This window comes from Denticeps clupeoides, chromosome 1, assembly GCF_900700375.1.
Source record: "Denticeps clupeoides chromosome 1, fDenClu1.1, whole genome shotgun sequence".
In the NCBI taxonomy this organism is placed as follows: Eukaryota; Metazoa; Chordata; class Actinopteri; order Clupeiformes; family Denticipitidae; genus Denticeps; species Denticeps clupeoides.
In genome coordinates this window covers 18,667,063-18,689,070 of record NC_041707.1, presented here as the reverse complement: position 1 = coordinate 18,689,070, position 22,008 = coordinate 18,667,063, and the positions used below count along the sequence as shown (strand labels likewise).

The 22,008-nt window shown below is 43.9% G+C and overlaps 1 protein-coding gene across 1 annotated transcript in view; it reads left to right on the top strand.

The window, feature by feature from the left end:
* adam19a (ADAM metallopeptidase domain 19a) overlaps positions 1-22,008 on the top strand; it is a 97,584-nt gene that overhangs the window by 20,083 nt on the left and 55,493 nt on the right. The window lies entirely within an intron of this gene.

The window sequence follows — 22,008 nt, the reverse complement described above, 5'->3', positions numbered from 1 at the left end:
AGTCAGACCAGGAACAATGAGAGGTGCTACATACGCTGACTGTGGTACAAAATTGATGTGTCTCTGCTTTCAAAAGATTAAAAGGGTCTGATGAGTGATCCATCTGAGGTCGGCTAGAATATCTTGACATTCCAGTGGGAATGCTGCAGGTCCTTCAGATGCCGCTTTCTGGAAATGTTTAGGCTTTTAGATGGCGTTTTTTAATTGCACTAAATATCTTTTGATCACTGTGTCAAAAAAAACTTTCACAACAAAGTTTCAGTCATTTCAAACTAGCCTCTATATGCTTGCGCTTTTTGATGGCTCCAGTTGTATATGATGGCTCAGCTAGGAAGCGGTCAGGGTCTGAGGGCAGATGGAGACACGCATTAGGATCTGTTAGCTCTGGTAGATGCAGGGGCTGAGTTAAAATTGCACTGCTGCTGTAACATCTATTACAGTTCCTGCATATGGCTATATAGGTGTGTGTATATATAGTTGCTCTGTAAGCCAAGCAGTAAGAAAGATTTTATCTGATTACCTTTGCCTACACCGTTCTTTCCTTTGATGAAAACCATGTCTTTGTGCATGAAGTGAAAGTGAAAAGTGAAGTGATTATCATTGTGAAACACTGCAGCACAACACACGGTGACACAACGAAATATGTCCTCTGCTTTTAACCATCACCCTTAGTGAGCAGTGGGCAGCCATGGCAGGTGCCCGGGGAACAGTGTGTGGGGACGGTACTTTGCTCAGTGTCACCTTGGCGGATGGGGATTCGAACCGGCAACCTTCTGATTATGGGGCCGCTTCCTTAACCACTGTCACGTCCATGCGGGCATGACGTGGCGGGTGAACGGAGAGGAGGACGAAGAATTACGAGGAATGACGAGGAATGAAGGACGTTTTCACCTGACATCACGAAACCGGGGTTTAATGGTGAAGCACAGGACAGGGGAGACATCCGAGACGAAGACACTGGTGAACACGGAACATAACTTCAAAGACCTGACAGCGGACAGAAACGAACAGGGCAGCTTTATACAATTAACACAGTTGAAAACGATTAGGGAACATTACACAGGACAACAATTAAACTCCGGTCCGGATCCTGATCCAGACCGGAGTAACCCCATTTCGGACCGGATCCTGACAGAATCCCCCCTCCTATGGCACGACACCTGGCGGGCCAGATGAAGCAGTGTATGAAGGAGGGAGGAAAGTCCAAAACAGGACAGGAGGAATCGAACAGAATCGATTCGAGTGAACCAGGATAGAAAAGATGAGCTGAGATGAATGATTAATGAATGAATGAATGACTGGTCCGGTATTCACGATGGACGAGCGGCGGTTCTCCAGCGCAGACGGCTTCGGGCCAGTTTGGTACCGGCACCTCGTCCGCCGTCCGCTGAATGGCCGCTCCTCACCTTCAACGCCGCCAGACACGGGACTGAGAGGCATGGGTCGGGACCCTGCTGAACATGAAGCCATGGAAGGCCAGGGACTGCGGGGCTGTGTCAGGTGGCGTCCAAATGTGGGTCAGGTCTTTCTGTCACGTCCATGCGGGCATGACGCGGCGGGTGAATGGAGAGGAGGACGAAGAGTGACGAGGAATGACGTCACTCTTTCACCTGACATCACGAAACCGGGGTTTAATGGTGAAGCACAGGACAGGGGAGACATCCGAGACGTAGACACTGGTGAACACGGAACATAACTTCAAAGACCTGACAGCGAACAGAAACGAACAGGGCAGCTTTATACAATTAACACAGGTGAAAACGATTAGGGAACGTTACACAGGACAACAATTAAACCCCATTTCGGACCGGATCCTGACAACCACTAGGCCACCACTGCTCCAAATCATCATATCTTCTATCTTACAGGAAATAAAATGTAACTTTTGTCCCTCACCGTTATATTGTAAGTTATATAAAGATGAGAATAAAATGAAAAAGTGTTTATGCAATAGCAAATAATTTAACCAGATATAGAGGCATCACATCCAAGTATTGTCCGAAATATGTTAATAACCCATATGCTACACTGAGAATCTTTTTTTGAGCAAGAGAACCAGAGTTTCTGTCTCGTCTCTTTGGCCAGAGACCAACCTCAAGCCCCTGCCCCTCTTCTGTACCTTGACAATTGGCGCCAGGATAACGCCAATGTAATGCTAAGGAGAACAGATTAGTGTTTAAGAGCGGATGGGAGCAGATGAGTATCAGAGAGAAAAACACAAGAAACAGCATCAACATATCAATAAATAAAACGACATCAATGGACAAAATGAACACATTTTTATTTGTGTGAAATAGACCTCTAAAAACTTTTAAATAGTGTATGCTACAATAAGCTCTATTTTATTTTCTACTTTAGCTACTATATCTCTGTTCTCTGTGTACAGTGTTTTATTGTCTGTGTAAAGTATTCAGAAACTCACATATTTTACACCTGGGGTTTGTATGTTAATCAACTATGCATTGTCATGATCTGTTTTTTTCAGCATCAACAGATCATATCATGCTTTACTGACTACATCTGTATTTAAACGAGTGTAGGAGATGTGGAATATTTAAATGTGAGTTGCAACCAAGATATTAAGGGTGTTGAAATTTAATCTCATAATCGACGCATCAACATTCTGAAACAATGCAGTGCAGAACATAATTGATTATATCATGACATTGCTTGGAGATTTACTGTAGTGACTATGGCTGCCTGATCTGAGTAAAGTTCCACTCTGGGCAGGAGATCGGCCTTGTCCACATGGATGTTTAAAATGAACGCTTTTTGAATTCCCTTTTTTTTTTGCTGTGTGTTTAATTGGCATTTCACTGGCATTCGCTTGAAACAGGTTAAGTATTTTGGAGAAATTGACATGAAGTAAGCCTTACATGCTGCATTTATTTGTCGCCGGCAGAACACTGAACGCCCGTGTGGACACTTTGATTTGCGTCCAGTCCATGCTCACCTGACACCACAAAACACCAGAAAAACATCTCTACAAGACATATGACAAGATTGGTGTGAGACTTAACAGTTTAGGCTAAAATTACATCCCAGTTAATACGCTACATTTGGCAATCAGCACAAATTATTGTCTTCCTTCGTCTATTGCCATTAGGGGTTGCCACAGCAGCTCAGCTTGTCTGGATTTCTGCATAATTGTCATGGCAAAGGTTTTAAACTAGATGCCCTTCCGGATGCAACTGTGATGCCCAGTGGCCTGTGTGCGCACAGCCGGTGCCAAGGCACCTAATGAAGGAGTCCTGCGTAATCTCAGATGAAGCCATTTAGGCATGATTACTCAGGACTCCCAGTGGGTGCTGCAACACTCACATGGATCCTGACTCGTACCATGTGTTTTGTGCGTTTCAGTTCCTGGCCATATGCCACATGGCTTCTGGTTGTTTTAAGTTCTGGCCCCCGTGCTGTAATAAAGCCCTTTTGTCACTATGACGTCCCACTTCTGCGCCTCATTCCCGCTTCAATCCCGAGACGTGACCGCAACCCTCACATTTTTTCCGGACTTGGAATCAATACCAAGAAGTACACAGTCACATGCTTCCCCGGTTACTTTGTTTAGTTTGAACATACATGTATTTTTTTATGGACTGTCATATACATCTTCACATAGAAGCATGTAATGCAGATCATTTTTTAAATTTAAGTATTCTCTTATTTTTACATAATTGTATTCTGTTTTTCTTAACATGGACTGAATACCTAATATGTGTTATTTGCATTTTGTTACAACCCCACTCTTAGTCCTTCCTGAGAGGAGAAGTAATGGTGCTCAAAGATTGCATTTGCATCTCCTGTCAGGGTGAAGACAGCACAGATAAGATTATAAACATTGCAATAATGACACTTTGAATTCGTCAAACGCCATTTCTTTTTGTTGTCATCGACCGCACTGAATAGATGTGAGCTGGTCACCATAAACTAAATAATAACTGAAAGGAAATGACAACCACTTGCACAAGGTTCACTGTGATGATGGTGTGAAGGAGGCTACTTTGGTTTTGTGTAAATCCTACTTTCAATTTTTCTCTGATAAAAATGTTGCTCCCCTGCATTTATTTTGCTGAAATTTTGCATTGTGTTCTACCTGAATCAGTACACATCCCTACTTTTTTTGCACACAGTACCACATTCATCCTTCAGATATATGCATACATTCACAGATTGTCCATCAGGCTATAAAATACTGAGATAAAAAGGCTGGAGAGTGAGCACGTGTTCCAATTACTTGACTTGACCGTGCCGTCTGAGCTTTCTTTTGTGTTTTTTGTAGCCTGCATGCAGAATATTGGTTCCTCCTCTTGGCTTTGTAGTTGTTGCAACAGGATGTTGTGAGCCTCCGCCCTCAGAGAAGGAGTTAACTGTAGCCCCGGGGCCTCATGGGAAGAGCTGATCTCTCATCCACCCCCCACTCGCTCACCCCTCCCATCCGTTTGTCTTTTAGTTCCCTCTTTCAGTCTCTGTATCTCTCATCCTCTGGTGATTAGATTATCAGATACCTCGTTGCAATTTATTCTGAAACTGCTAATGCACTGACTGACGTTCACCTATGAATGCTACAGCGGTCACCACACACACACACAGTTACACTCCTATGCATGTTTATTAATGGCTATAATGAAATATTAATAAATACTTTCACATGTACATTATTATATGCGTTTAACTGATGCGCTTATCCAGAGTGACTTACAGTCAGTAATTAAGGGACAGTTCTCATGGAGCATTCACTTACTCACATTTATAATGCTGGGTCCAGAGCTGGGTTTAGGGATCCATGGCCCATCCTCAAGCCAATGCAAAAGAATGCATGTGAATGCATTGTGAATCAGGCCTCATTGCTTTACACATGCTCCCCACCCCAAGCCCCCACTGTACTGCATTGTGTTCAGTATCACTGGAGTTCAGCTGACCAGTTTTACATCTCCATTACTCATTACTTTTTTTTTTCCCCAAAATGCGGAAAAGTTTTTTTTTATTTTTTTTTATTTCCTCCAGATTGCGGAGTTCATTTCTTGGGTCGCTTGCCTTGCTATGGGCTTCAGGTCTCGTAAGAGCAGCTGGAACAGACATATTTATAAATACAAGCCATGAAAGATGTCCATGAGATTTACTGTGCATGTGATAAAAAAAAAAGCATCTGAGAATTTTGAAAGCAAATGTATTCAGGCGCATATAAACCTTTACAGGCGACTGGAAGAGCATTTTATCTCACCTCCAGCAGCTCATTTTCACCTTGTTTTCACCGTTTTGCAGATCCTGTCAAAGTGGCACAGGCACAGACACTCTTTAAAAGGCCTGTGTGTTACATGCAAACGACGGAGCAGTTTTCTTTACTCTGGTTGTTGTTATTCACATGGCATCACCTGCAAATAGGGAGCAGTTTGTGTGTAATTAGTTGGCGCCCAAGCACATTTTCATTGGACTTTTAAATAGATGTTTCAATGTAATTCCAGCCACATATCAACATTGTAATATATTTAATCAATTTGTTTTATTTATGTTGGTTGACTAATCAATGGTCAGCTAAGATTCATGCAATGAAATTGACTGCATGCAGATAAGAAGGACCTCCAAGAAAAGGACAAACTTAATCCATCCTGTCCTTTTCCTCTCTCCATCTCTCGCTCACTCTTCTGTTTGGCTGCCAGCTTGACATTTGATCAGGGACCCTGAGTTTAATTGACTTAGGTGAAGGATGTAGCCACGGGCGTGGGTCCCACGAGATGCAGAAGAGGAGGGGAATATAAACAGACGCTGTTTACCCTGCTGAGAGCAGCTTTCATCTGGGCGCTCACGCTCCTGAGGAGGTGCTTTGGGATGGAGGCTCAGTGCTGCTGGGTAAACAGGATCAGCCCAGCCCTGAGGACCCTGCGATTCAGACCTGCGATGCAGTCTGCAAATAGAGGGTGGATGGTAGCTATGTAACATATATATTTTTCACATAACAACATCCTTGTGACATGCCGAATGTCCACATTCTTACAAAAATTCTCATTTTCCTTTGACAGGACAAACACACAAACTGCCTTATGGCTGTCTTACACCACAGAAACACACACACACACCAGTCCAAAACATCTGCTCAGGCCAGTGAAGCTGCGCTTTCAGCCATGTGTGTTCGAGACTGTATGAGAGTTGGGAAACTGGCCTTATTAGCCAATGCAGGGACCCAAGAGAGAACAGCTGGAGTGAAGCGGAAGTGTGAACTCACTGCACCCCTCTACCTCAGGGTCATCTCAGCTGTGCCTTGTGCAGCATCCATCATCATTTGCGGGGGAGCGTTTTCTGTGAGTTGAGCCGTCTGCATTCAAATGTGCTTCTTCTTGCCTAATACCAGTTAATCACCTCTTCAAAAAATCTATTCTTTTAGCTTGTAAACACTGCAGACTTATTTACATTCAGTAACCCCCAAATCAATGCAACACATTGACTATAATGTTGGGAAGACACATCAGCTAATGCAGCACAATGTATCCTGTTGGCATGGAAATCTTATATTCTGCACATGCAGTCGAAACACTGCAAAGGCTGACAGACCATTAGTTCTGTTATTCTAAAACAGGTATACAGATTTTACTGGATACAAAAAATACAAAAAGGTTTGGAATTTTAGTTAAGAAGATAATGTAGCTGGTGTAAAACTGTATAATCAGTATGTTTTTTAGGCATCAAGATGTTGAACTGACAATTCATGTCGTGTAGAGAACCAGGTGAGCCAAAATACAAGTGACCTTGCTCACCTGATAACTTGTTTATTCAGACATGCGGGATTCTGCTGTGCCTCATTATATGACACTGAATGCCAAAATATATTCATGCTTTTTAACAGAAGGTATGATATGAGAAGGAAGAAAGTTACAAATCCATATAGTTTCTCTATGTGACTCCAAGGCAGCCCTGGGCAAGTAGAGTGCTTCGATTTGATTGATTTTTGATTATTTCCATTATGCCAAGAAAGGTGTGCCGTTGTCCTTGTCTTCCTCCGCTGATCCTGGTACAGGTCACGGGGGCAGCATCCCAAGTAGGGAATCCCAGACAGCCCTTAGCAACCTTAGCCAGTGTAAAGAGCTGGTCCACAGTTCCACAGCCTGGACAAAAACCACATTGCTCCTCCTCAATCTGATATTCAACTATTGACCGGACCCTCCTCTCCAGTACCTCAGAGTAGATCTTTCCAGTAAGGCTGAGGAGTGTGATCCTCCTATAGCCACGTTGGTGGGATTGAGGAGCTCCTTAAAGTATTCCTTCCACCGGCTGACTATTGCCCCAGTCGACATCAGCAGCTCCTCATCCCCTCTGTAAACAGTGTGGACGAGTTGCTGCCTTCCTCTCCAGAGGCATCGGAAAGTTTGCCAGAACCTCATTGGAGCCGATCGATAGTCTTTCTCCATGGCCTCACCGAACTCCTCCCACACCTGAGATTTTGCCTCGGCGACTTCCACTGCTGCACCTTACTTGGCTGTCCAGTACCTGTCTGCTGCTTCTGGAGACCCACAGACCAGCCATGCCCTCCTTCTTCAGCCTCACTGCTCCCCTAACCTCTGGTGTCCACCAGCATGTATGGAGGTTACCACCACGACTGGCACCGGCCACTTTGCGACCACAGCTAGCAAAAGCCACCTCATCAATTGCTCTCGGGACACGGGACAAAGCTCTACCGGAGGTTGGAATCTTGACAGGTTCTTCTGCCCGGTGTCCTACGTGGCATCTTTCCCTGCCATCTGATCTCCAACTCACCACCAGGTGGAGATCAGTTGATAGCTCCGCTCCTCTCTTCACCTGAGTGTCCAAAGCATACGGCTGCAGGTCAGATGATACGACTACAAAGTCAATCATCGACTGCGACCTAGGCTGCCCTGCTACCAAGTGTACTGATGGGCATCCTTATGTTCAAACATTGTGTTCGTTATGCCTAAACTTCGGCTTTCACAGAAGTCCAATAATTAAACACCACTCTAGTTCAGATCGGGTGGGCCGTTCCTCCCAATCATGCTCCTCCAGGTCATGCGGCCATTAGGACCCCCAGCAGGACAATGGAGTCCCCAGTCGGAGCACTATCTAGCAATCATCCCAGAGACTCCAAAAAGGGTGGGTACTCTGAGCTGTTATTTGTCACATAAGCGCAAACAACAGTCAGGACATATTTTCCCCGACCCAAAGGCGCAGGGAAAGTTCCCTCTCGTCCCCCAGGGGAAACCCCAACAAATAGACTGAGAGTCTTGGGCTAATCCCAACCCCAGCCCTCTCACCCAGAGCAACTGCAGCAAAGGAGAGTGTCCAACCCCTCTCAAGGACTTGGGTTCCAGAACCAATGCTATGAGTCTAGGTGAGTCCGACTGTCTAGCCGGTACCGCTCAACCTCTTCCACAAGCTCCAGCTCCTTCCCCACTAGAGAGGTGACATTCCATGTCCCAATAGCCAGTTTCCTTGTCCAGGGATCGGACCGCCAAAGCTTCCGCCTTGGTCTGCCACATGATCCACATTGCACCGGACCCTTCACGTTCCTCCTGCGCATTGTGGGTCCACAGTTGGATGAGCCCATGTATCCTGTTTGGGCTGGGCCCGGCTGGGCCCCATGGGTGAAAGCCCAGCCACCAGTGCTTGCTCTTGGGTCTTAAATTTAAAGTGGTCTTAAAAAGTCTGCGGGTTGCGGGTGCATATGGCTCAACTGTTCATTAACAGCAGTGTGGCAGTGGTGGCCTAGTGGGTAAGGAGAACAGCCCCTAATTAGAATCAGAATCCCGCACCGCCAAATTGTCACTGAGGTGCCACTGAGCAAAGTGCCATCCCCATACTCTACTCCCCGGGTGCCTGCCATGGCTGCCAACTGCTCACCATGGGTGATTGGTTAAAAGCAGAGGACACATTTCGTTGTCACCATGTGCATCACTTCACTTTCAACATTATTCAGATCTCTTTTTTTATATATTTCTTCTGAGAATGTCTACTTTATGACAGTATGAATTTTGATAAGAAAATGGTGTCAGGGAACTAAGATCAATGTGGAAAGCAAAGCCTGATCTCATTATTTCAGACCTTACATCAAGTCCGGTCTGACATTTCATTATTTGCTGTGGTGTACTGGGTCTGAAAGCTGCGAGAGTGGAGTAGCCTGCTTGGGTGGGGTGGTGGGGGGTGTTCAGATACACCCTTATAAATGCCCATAAAATGTTAATGTTAAAGGAAGACTCATCTGATGTGAAGTGATTGTCATTGTGATACACAGCACAGCACACTGTGACACAGCAAAATGTGTCCTCTGCTTTTAACCATCACCCTTGGTGAGCAGTGGTCAGCCATGACAGGCGCCCGGGGAGCAGTGTGTGGGGACGGTGCTTTTCTCAGTGGCACCTTGACTGATCGGGATTCGAACCGCAACCTTCTGATTACAGGGCCGCTTCCTTAATCGCTAGGCCACCACTGCCCCATGTGGTCCCATAAGCGCTCTGAACTCCAATTGCTTATGGGTAATGAGGTTCAACCTGAAATATTCCTCCATAGCTCTCTCTCTGTGTGTGTGTGTGTGTGTGTGTGTGTTTGTGAAGCTAGTTTAACTGTCGTGATATGTATGTTAATAGAGAGGGAGGCAAACAGACATACCATTGACCAAATAAAGGAATAAAATTCTCCATGCTCACTGTTGGGACCCAGACTACCTCTCCAGAGCCAGATAATACTGCAAGTCCTATCCGGGCCAGCTGATGAATGGATCCATTAAAACATGAGCTTATAGGCACACACACATACACATGCTGTGGCAAGGGCCTGGGGATCTGCCATGTGACCACAAGTGAGAAATATTACTGACTTCCATTGTACTTAGTGCTCAGCAAAATCAAACCTCTTGTTTCAGGGCAGAGCAAATGAATGGCCCTCTTTTTTTGCCCCCTTTTTTTGTCCCAATTGCAATTTTCTTATTAACCTATTTCATTGTTAATATCTTATCTTGGCACATCACATGACTATTCAAACCCTGTGTTGCTTGGGAAGCCTGCCGGCCACATCTTTTGACAGATCTTGTCACCAACATTGCATTAGCATGGAGGAAGAGATGGTGGCACCCTCAACTATAGGCTTCTGTCAGACTGCTGATGGACACTTTCTGGGGTCCAGACCAACAGAGATACAGCTGGGAATCTAATCCCTCAGTGTATAGCAAAGAGAAACTGCAGAGACTTCTGCTTCACTACAGCAATATGGATTCTGACTCAGACTTCCATGCTGGGATGTCAGGTGAACAGTTCGTATCACATCCGGTGACATATAGCATCCATTTAACGGGATGAGAAGATATTTGCATATACTAGTTACATCAATAGCTGACATGTTTCAACATTATTAGTTAGCGGTCAAAAACTTGTTTTCAATTCTTTTCCAATTGTGATGCAACAGAATGACCAAATCTGAAAATATTCAGTGGAAGGTAACATAAGAGGCCTTCCATAACTACACCGTTTTATTTTCATTACCACAGACATACCAGAATTTTAAGGCATCTGTCTTCCAGGCCTGTCTTGCCCATCATGGCACACAGTTCACAAAACCTGACCACAGACAACAAACAGCCCTCAAGATTTGTTAAAGTGAATTGTGAGAAGCCTAATTCAGCATCATTGCTTTTCTGAACTCAGACTAAACATGAAGCAGACAATAACAGTAAACATGCCTGGGTAGTTTAGATGAGAAAAGAGCCAAGTAGCAACACAAAACTAATCTTTGTATGTTTTTCCTTCCTTTCATATCATTTCCAAACTACCCACGTCCTCATTGTTGGCAAAGCCAATTACCATTCACACAAGTGTGTGGCACAAATTCGAGGGGAAAGATTATAGAATGGATTGCAAATAAGTTTTTTTTCTCCATGAAAACAGGGAAATGAGAGATCAGCAGCTCGTGTGTGTGTGTGTTGGATCTGGAGTGTGTGTCGAGGTGTGTGTGTCTGTCTCTGTGTATTGGCAATCTCTCTGGGAGAGTCTGACAGCGCTGAGACCCAAAGACCTTTTGCAGCATGTCAGAGTTATGAGGCAATAATTACACGTTTAATGCCTTTTCCCAGAGCCAGAAAACACAGGGGGAAGGGCAAGAGAAAACCAACCCTTCCCTTTCTAACACACACATCTCCATCCAACAGATCTGCGTCTGAGAATCCTTGGCAGGGCTAGGGACCGAGCATCACGTTTCCTGCTCTGTCTCCCTCGCCCCCCACTTCAACATGAAGCCAAAAGCCGAGATGCTCTCTGCCTCGCACCGTGTCGGACGTGCATTGTACGCACATGCAGGGCTGCCCTCTGTGCCAGGGGCTGGCAGGCTTTGATCGCCATCTGAAGACGGGCGGCCCGTGGCGAGTGCTCGGTGCCGCTCCAGCAGCTCTTGTTTTAATTCCATGCGTGTCTCTCCCCGTGTTGTGTGAAAACGAGGAGCGGCTCTCTCTGAATGCTCTTATGAATTATAATCGATCGGCATCCACAGCGCAGAGACAGGAAACATTCGGCATCCTGGTGAGCAATAGCCACAGTGAGAAAGGAAGAAAGACAGAAACCTAAGACATAAAGGCAGACAGAATAATTGACACACAGTTAAACTGACTCGCCTACTGTAGTAAAAACTCACTGGGTTTTAATTGCTCAATCAATCAATTCACATTGTTTTGCTTTGCAAAATATCTTGTATTCCTATGCAAATATATGGGATTATTTGAATAAAATGCCGCATTTGTATGTGTGTTTTGCACCCATTTATTAAATCACAGTAACTGAGCCCACACTGAAACTGCCTTATTTGTTGAGGAAAACATCACAGTTGTCAAATATCTGTTCTCTGAGATGTTCTCTGAGTCACTGACTGCGCTTCATTGCATGTTCTCTGTGAGTGTTTTTAGAATAGCCAGCGGAGTTTATATGGTATCATGATTATGCCACAACATCTGAAATTCTCTCTCTGAAGGAAAGAATCATTAGCTGCATTGTCTTATTGCTCTCCCTGCTGCTTTAGGAGGACGTTGTCACGTCTTGGGTTCGTGGGGGAAAGGAAGCTCAGAAGGAGGACATGTTTCAGTGCAGTGGTGGCCTAGCAGTTAAGGAAGCAGCCCTGTAATCAGAAGGTTGCCGGTTCGAATCCTGGTCCACCAAGGTGCCACTGAGCAAAGTACCGTCCCCACACACTGCTCCCCGGGCGCCACTGCTCACTAAGGGTGATGGTTAAAAGTGGAGTACACATGTCATTGTGTGCACGTGTGCAGTGCAGCAGCGTATCACAATGAACATCACTTCACTTTCACGTTTTCAGGGAAATAATTTATTTTCTATGACCAATGGCCCGATGGCCAAAAAAGGGACAAAGCAACCAAAAACAAACCCTTAGCTGTGTGTTGTTTGACAGGAGCTAAAACAAACACAAAGGTGAATAAAGTCCACAACAATGCAGCAGCGTCTGAACAGGGCTCTAATCATGGACTCCTAACCAGCGGCACCAGTCCATGATTAGATCCCTGTTGTCAGGCTGATTGTTGCTGGCTGGGAGACCAGCATCACCCAGACAGGACTGATGTGAACTACACAAAATCACAAAACTAGTAATTCACCAATAGAATTCAACTGTCAGAACCACATCCTTGTAAAAAACAGAGATGTGTATAAGGAAATAGACAGGTGAAGATTTAAAAAATGGTTAGGCGATGTGTATCTGGAGAATGGTCTTTTTTTTTTTCTGTTACAGAGCATAACCCAACCCATGATACTTGTGATATTACACACTAATATTATGGTATAATATAGATATTGTGTTGCATTGTTACAGTACCCTTCATGAATGTACACATTGTACACTTGACTGTGCTGGAAAACTGAAGTCACTTCTGCCGAAAAATGCTGAGCGTCTTTGTGCTGGATCTGGTAACTGACGCAATGGTGTAGAAAAGGATGCGACTCCTCCTGTATGTAGGTCATCTTCCATTCATATCTGAAAGGGGTTTACTTCTGAAACAAAGGCGATTTAGAAAACATCTGACTGATGCTACAGACAGATGAAAATAGCATGGCATCTCTCCGTGTGTGTGTGAGAACACACACAGTCAAAAATGGAGCTGAGATGTGAGGCCTGACATTGCTTCCATGCATGATCTTTACGCACACTTATAGCTGTATATATTTTGTACAAAAGTAGGTTCCAGTCAGATGTTGGAGTTGACTGACTGGGGATGGACATACAGTGCTACAGTGTGAGATACAGTGTGCCTACTGATAGGATAATGGACATCCTGTTCGCGTGTGTAGTGGGGGGGGGGCGTACAGTCTATATTAAGGCCACGTGTTTGCCTGGTGATGTCATGACAGTTAGGCTTTTTGTTTGAGGGATGCGACCAAGTGTGTCTGTGTGTGTGTGTGTGTGTGTGTGTAGGTCAAGAATGTGCATTTGTGTGTGGGAGATATTAATGGTTCGCAGAAGAAGACATTTCCCCTGTGTAAAACAGATTGATATGATTATGGACCTTGCAGACATACCATATCTGTGTGTCTTGTCCGGGGAAATCTGATAAAATGCAGATGCTCAGAGGCTGCAATTTGCAAGCGGGATCACATGAACACAAGCAGTTCTCCAGAACCCTGTTTTTCTATAAAGTTTACATTTCTGCTGTTTCTGCAGTAAAAACCAGTTGTACGGATGTTTTAGGGATTGTAGACTTTGTATGGGGCTTGTACACTATTGTAAGATTCAAAGAACTTTATTAATCCCAGAGGGAAATTGCTCTTGGTTATACAGTTGCTCAGATTAATCAGATTAATTAATCTACCGGGAAGGAAGAAAATGTGAAATACAACGAAAAATAACAATAAATAAAAGTAAAATAAAATAGAATAGTAATTAGCTCTGCCGCATAAAAGATATCCTTTGGATTTTCATAAAAATATTAAATCAGAAAACTTTTTAGTGATTTGTATTTTGATTAAGATGGTACGTAACTATTACTGTCACCCACAGTGTTAAAAATGTGTAAGAACACAGACAGAATAACACACAAGAGTCTGTCGGGCCATAGAAAGGGTAGGAACCAGGGACAGATTCTTTCCACCACTTTTATTTTTAACTCAAAAGGACAAACATATAGCAGTGTTGGCCTAGCGGTTAAGGAAGTGGCCCAGAAGGTTACCGGTTCGATTCCCGATATGCCTAGGAGAAACTGAGGTGCCACTGAGCAAAGAAACAGTCCCCACACACTGCTCCTCGGGCGCCTGTCATGGCTGCCCACTGCTCACCAAGGGTGATGGGTTAAAAGCAGAGGACAAAAGCACAGGTCAGACACACTCTTCAGATAAAACACCAAATGTACTCACAAGGACCTGCAGACACAACATAAACTTTAATATACCAGTATACCAGTATACTGTGACCAAGGACTACAATTGTCTTAGGAGCAAAACTGTCCCCAACATGGTTGCCCGGTTCACGGAGCAATACCAGATCCTGGAACACTGGAGCAGGTAACCTTACACAGTGAAGGAATCAGGGGGGCGTGGCCTGCACTAAAGTGTGCTGTAGCCGGGAAGGCTGCCATGACAAAATGGAAGGAGCCTGATTGACAACTCAATGATGCTCTCCCACCCAAATGATGCTTGTCAAATGATGCTTGTCCAGAGAGACACCTATTCCATGTGGGATCCCAGCCTCAAATATGTCTTGAGATAAATGGCACAGAGGCCTAATGAAGCTTTTTTAGTGATGTGAATCATTGTTCCAAGGCCAATGCTACAAAACACACTTGTACATATGCCTCTCTCTCTATCTTTCTCTCTCATACATACACACAAAGTCTCTAGAGAAGCTGCTCTTACCTTCCGACTTTCACTTACACTGCAAAATTATACAAGGCAATTTGGTGAATGGTGTTCATCAAGGCCAGCGTGCATCCATGTATGAGTTTATTTCAATTACTAATAAGCATCTGCTCTCAGCACTGGGTGCCTGCTCTGTTTCCACTATTAGAGCTCCTTCCTTATCAATTGCCTGGTCAAACACAAAATGAACTGATAAAAATTCCCCAAAATTTGCGACTCAATGAGTGTTTTTAGAATAACATTTTGAGAACACTGTTGCTGGTACATTTATGACATGAAAAAGGGGGACAGAGAGATACGACACTCCATGAATCCTTACAGGATGTGAACTTTCCCCCCTGTCTTGTGCTTCCATGATTGCCTTGACTTTTTCCACCTTGCATTTATATTGTGCATTTGTGCTATGTCTGTTCTTTTACCATCAAGTTCCATGCATTGAGAGGTTTGGACTCACACTGTTTTGGATTTATATTTTGCTTCTCTTCACTTTGGCTTCTATCGTACTGCTTGGCTTAATTCATGCATGCAGCATGACACATATAGCAATATTAAACCCATCTGCTTCATTAATTAGAACATGTATACATGTTTAATGTGCAAATGGCATAAATAGAGGGTTTAATCAACATAAAATACATGAGAAAACATGACTGGCTTATCAGTTCCTGTTTGATGTCTTCCCAAGAACACACATCTCCAATCTGAGATTATTCAAAAGAGGTTTTGCAGAGCTCTTTTTAAAGGAGCATAGCAATCATTTTTCTGGAGCGTTATGGGTATACGGTCCCTGGCACCACATCGAGTGATCATGATTTTCCAAACTAGTCTGTGGCCTATTATTTGAGGGAATTCAGTCTGTCTGTGAAAAAGTGACACTACCCTTTGAGGGGACTGGTATATTCTCGCCACTGTCTGCCAGCTGTGATAACCTCCACTTACATATCAAATATCCACCTGCCATGCTGGAAATCCGAAAAATAAAGCTGTCAATAGACACCAGATGAGATGATAAGGAGACATACTGTGGATCCCGTTTTATTGTCTAGATATAAACATTGATTTTTTTCTTTAAAGCCATTATTGGCAATTTTCCTGCCCGTTCGGGGGTCTTATACTGAAATTGTCTCTCTAAATCGAACCCCACCCCTGACTTTTGACATCAGACTGTAATTCATTTAAAGACAAACCCTCTGTGTTCTAATGACTGTGCTGGACAGAAAAAGATGGAGGGAGGCGCTAGAAACCCCTGGAAACTCCTGTGGCTTCAGTGTGTCTCTGATTACAAGGGTCAGGGTGGAGGGAAAGGAGTGAATAAGATGAACCTTTCCAGAAGAGATGTATCGTGTTTGTAGAGAAAAGTTATAAGTAGTGCCATGGGGAAGGGATCCACAGGGGTCACTGAAGAATGGAGTGAGAGGAGAAAAAGAAACATGTTTGCGTTAGAAGCAAGAAAACAAGAAACGAGACTTCAGCAAACCTGGAAGAATTTAGCCACGCTCGCTCCATCTCTGCCTTTAGGGGCATTGGTGGCCTAGCAGGTAAGGAAACTGTAATCAGAAGGTTGCCGGTTCGATTCCCGAACCGCCAAGGTGTCACTGAGGTGCCACTGAGCAAAGCACCGTCTCGACACACTGCTCCCCGGGCGCCTGTCACGGCTGCCCACTGCTCACTAAGAGTGATGGTTAAAAGCAGAGGACATATTTCGTTGTGTCACCCTGTGCTGTGCTGCACAATGACAATTACTTCACTTTCATTTCACTTAGTGCACTTATTTTTCATTCCCCATGCACTGTTTCTTTCCATAAACCCCAAACAGCACCAAAAATATTGTGACCGAGGTGCAAACCATTTAATGTAATATTGTTTTTACAGTTTATTTCTCACAATACCCCAAAAAGGAGAATGCCAAAGGAGAAAACCTTAACATTTTGTTTTGTTTGCTTTGCTTACTTGGGTAGAGTGTCTGTAAGGACTGTATTCATTTACAGAAAGAGCTGGCTGTCAATTGTACAGTGATGTTTTGTCCTTTAATAGCCCGAGTAGCCATGCACTTGTAAAGCAGACTCACCTTTCATCCAGCACCCATTCATCTTGATTGGTTCTGATGCCTTGCTGCATTTAATGTGAAGTGTGTTGAAATCACTGCATTTACAGTTGATTTTCTGCACTTTATAACATGATTATGAGTCCTTGTGTGAATCCTTTTTTATCTATATATTTTTTTATATTTTAACTATATATTTTTTGCTACTGAGAATTGATTAATGCTGTGCAATTTTGCCCAGACATCGTGGTGAGCTGGCAAGACATAAATGAGTCTTTGTGAGACTTTGAAAAGGAGGTGGTGGACCAGCAAATGGGGCTGATGAATGCAGAGAGTGGTGTGAAGGACAGCACATAGGCCAGGGCTCTTCGTTAGCTCTCTCTGTCTGTGTGTGTGCGCGCATGTGAGTTTTTTTTTTTTTTTTTATGCGCATGTGTGCATGTGGAATTTATATTCAGGATGATTTATTCAGCCCCCCCACACGAGCCAGCAGGAGGTCCACGGTGTTGCCATTAATATGGACATGTTATTTCAGTTTGGTCTTTCACCAAGGTAAAAAATGGGTAGTTATACATAACACCGGCAGTGGGTTTGGATTAGCTGATCCTTAGGACGCTGTCCGAGCATATTTTTGACTGATGTTAAGCATGAACACCTTTTTTTATATATATAATTTTTTTTTTCACATTGAAGTGCTTCATAACCTCCCCCACCCTTGTTCTGTAACATTTTATTTGTCCTTTTGTTAAATCCTACAAAATGAGTCAATAATCCCAAATCATTGGGTATTTATTGGGTTGCAGTAAAGAAAACAGCCCTCTTCATATGAGACCTTATATTGATTCTACTGACTGACTGTGTAAAAAAGGCTCTCAGGCTGTTGACTGCAGCAGAATTATGAACTTTAGCATTCCATGTGCAAATGATTCTTTTTTTTTGGTCAGGAGAACACATACGTCTGTTTTGTGTTACAAGCACATTTACAACAGAAACGCTCTGACCCGCACACCTTTCTCTGTACCAATTAGCTTATCCCGGGGATTGAACTGATTACTCACCGCGCAACTTGCGTACGGCCCTCTCTGGCCTCTCGCCCCAGAGCGCCAACCTGTCGGGGCCAAAGCACCCACACACGCCCGCACGCCCACCGCCCACCGCCCAGCCTGTCTGGCCCAAGGTGTTTAATTAACTAAGCGCAGAAGTCAAGGGTTGCACCTGCGAACTCATTTCAGATGTGAGCTGTGTGTGTGTGTGTGTGTTATCTTTTTGAAAAGGTCGAGGACTTTTTTTGCCCATGGCTCATCTTAACCTTTTAGCAGCTTTTGGTCCTCCTGTATTCGTTTTCCTTCTTTTCTGATCCACTTTGGCCCCTTTTTTTTTCTTTTCTCCTCTCCTCCTTTCTGGTAGCGGCTGCTTTTATCACCATCTTTCTTCAGTTCCTGTAGGACTAATAATTCATTTATGTTGGAGAGCAGGGCAACCTGGCAGTTTGTGGATTTTTATTCCAATGATGTAACAATTTGCGCACCAGGCCACGGATTAAAATTATATATCTTTTACTCCGAAAAGCACAAAGAGATGGCATGGAGGCTCCATCAAACACATGTAAAGGAAACAGTGTGAGCTGACCTATTGAGGAGAAGATGGGTTTCAGATGATCAATCTTATGTTTCCCCATTGAGCAAATCAAGCAAAATTAGATATGAGGCTGACCTCCACCCAGAAAATATCCAGATGGCAGCTGTTCTGTGGTCCAACCACTGATGAACATGGCAAACTGTGGCGAACCTGTTGGGTAGGTGCTTCCTACGTTGTAACCAGTGAGCCAAAATGCAGTGAGCCAAAGTGCTGTGTGTTCTGCACAGCACAGCAGTGAGCGCATTAGTGAGGAAAAAGGAGTCAACCGACTTGCATTTAAAGTGTATTGCGGCAGAAAAGGGGCCTTGGCATGAACTCTAACACATGCATAAATACACCCCACCCCCCAGTAGAAGCGGCACTGTGACTGTCATGAAAATGACAGATAAAGGAGAGCTGGCAGGTGTGCTTGTATAGTGTTTGGCAGCATGTTTGGCTGTAATTGGGTCATGCTGCAGCTTGCCTTTAATGCCTTGTGGTTGGCGGCGTGATTGTTAGAGGGACTGTTGATCTCCTTAACCGCTGCCTCATGCTGTGGTCTTTGCAGTGAGATATTAAAACAGTAAAAACGCACACACAGGCACAAGTGGAAGACATAGCTGTCTTCTCAGCTTTTATTCATGTTGTATTTAATTTATCCTTTGTGCTATTCAAAGAAAGTAGATAGTAGGTGTCGGAATGTCAGTCCAATAAGGTCTCAGGTAAAATCTCAACTCTATCTTCTATCAGATAGATCCTGCATGTCAGAATGTTCCTTGTCATATCGTGCCTTCATACAGGTTCCTGTCTAGATGCAAATCGTTTTATTTTAGAATCTTAGTTGCTGAGGCACAATACCAGCACAGTACTGCTGGATAGTGTGCATTTAAGCAATACTACTGTGCACTGAACCTCAAAATATTGGTGATGTAGATGTAAACAATGTAAATAAGTGGATTTATACATAAAGAGGTGCATCAGCATGTCGTTACAATGTAATGATGTATCTCTCTGGGTCCAGGATGGAACTAAATGACAAAAGATATTCAAAATGACCTTGTTCCTAAAAATAAAGTATACATAAATAAACAATGAGTACTGCTTTGACGACACACACACCAGTGTGTATGTGTGTGTGTGTGTGTGTGTGTGTGTGTGTGTGTATATATATATATAAAATGGCATATCAGAGTAGTACGGACTGGTGTTATTGTATAAAATATTGTATACAATATGATTCTTACATTCTGGAATGGTATATTGTGGTCAATTGAATATTGAGTGTGACATGATGGGCATGGTGAGTAATAATTTAACAGCCATGGCTGACTGAGTGCATTTGTGTGTGTATGAGTGTAGCACCCAACTGTGGTAGGGCATGAAGACTTCTGTCGTTCCTTCTCCATCTGCCAAGCCCACCTGGAGGAATGCGGTTGTATGTTATTCAGACAGAATCATGTCAGACTTCAGCTCTTGCCCTTTTACCTCAGTATCGAACCTGCCCTGTTTTACACGATTAAGACTATCATGCTGTTACGTCCCTGGTCTAGGGTCAGGGACATAGCAAATGGGACAAAGGAGCAGAAACTCTAAAACGACACGATTGCACTTATGGCTAACAGTTTATTACAAACAAAGACGTATAAACAACAAAACACACACAAAACAGGTCTGGTCAGTTGAGTTACAATTCCCTGCAACATTACAGAGAGAGAGAGAGAGACACACACACAAACAGAACATACACATACTCCGCCACGGGACGTCACACAGGCCAAAGTGGACTGTGGGCAGCAATAGAGAACGGCATCAGGTAATAAGATGTTTAGTATCAGGTAATAAGATGTTAACAGCAAAACCCTTTTGAGTTGGGACCACAGCGAACCCCTCACTGGTTTGGGATTTGGAAGTCAACAACTATGTTGTTGGTAGTGTGGCAGTTCACTGCCATCCTGTAGTACTGTTACACTGAAGGTGTGTATGAATTGCTAATTGTTTCTTGGACTACCTTTTTGGTAGACACAGACCACTGCATACCAAGAAATTCCATCACCTCAAGAACTGTTGACCATCGTTATTGTTTCATAGTTCCATAGAAAGGAAGTTACCAGCATGTTCAGTTGCTGTTGTTTCTGATCATTCTCAACTTCATTTTGTAGAGTCACATAAGGCTGTTATCACAAGTCCACGGGTCATTGGTTACAGCCAGCACAGCTTTGTCTTATGTACAACTTTTAAGTGAAAGGGCTACAGAACCACCCGTTACCTGGTTTAATTGGTGAAAGGCTGCATGAGTTAATTAGTGAATTGTATGACTGAGTGGAGTAATTATATAATCAAATTAGTCCATAAATTGTCCTAGAGCAGGTGCACCATCAAACAAGAAAGCGAAACACAATAAGGCAACCAGTCATTTTTGAGTGACCTTGATTCCAGATGAAATAACACGGTTCAGAGCTCTTCTCTCGCTGTCTTCTCCAACATGTCAAATTAGAAGCTGAGAAGATGCAGATGATTAATGACAAACAGGAACTCCTGCAGCCGGCCAACATAACGTCAGGCTCATTCGCTCGCTGGACGGGTAATGAAGAACGGCTACCTGAGTCAGAGGGAGGCTGCGACGAAAGTAAAACTGTAGGGAATGAAATAAAAGAAATGAGAATTGTAAAAGGCGACACATTATTGATGATGTGACCAGCGGAGCTGCAATCTACATTTTTTTTTTTTTACCTTCATTCGTTCCTCATTGCCACAGAGATAGACTGAACCGTCGCTATCGGTCAACTCCGCTGAGGGCCGTGTAATCACATTATATCCCTCACTGTAATATACGCCATTACTCTGCTGCCTTGGGAAGGCATTGTTCATTTTGCATCTGATTTTTTTTGCATCTGAGAGCGAGAAGAGGAGAAATATCTTCTTTTATTCTTTATTACCTTTTCTCTTGCATGTGGGTCAGCTGACTCACACCACAGGGATGCAGGTTAAGGTTTTTAATGTGTGTAATATGTAAATGTGTGTGCCTGTCGGAGTGTGGGAGTACTTCCTCCTGGTTTTACTTTTTTTGAAGCAGCAGTGATACGCCCTGCCTGAACCCTGAACCCCCCTTCCCCCGCTGGCTCCATGCGGAGTCACTTCATTCCTGTTTCTGTGGCACTTGCAAGAGGGAGATTAATTACTGACTCGCATATCTGTCATTTAGCAGTGGGCCCACTCTCTCTCTCTCTCTCTCTCGCTCACACACACTCCTATCTCCTCCATGCTGTATCCTCTGACACAGAACGATGCCTCTCACTTTTCCACCCTCCACCCTCTCACCTGCACCACTATTCTGGTCCTCAGTAACCTCCCCTTGTCCTCTCCTGAAAGTGATTGCGAAGCCCATCCACTCAACATCTTCCCAAGGCACTATGATACATGCAGAAGAGGAAAATGAATCAGAAGATTGCTGATCCTCCTGCGTCTCCTTGCCCCTTCAGTTTAGCCCATTGTTCGTGTCGCGAAATC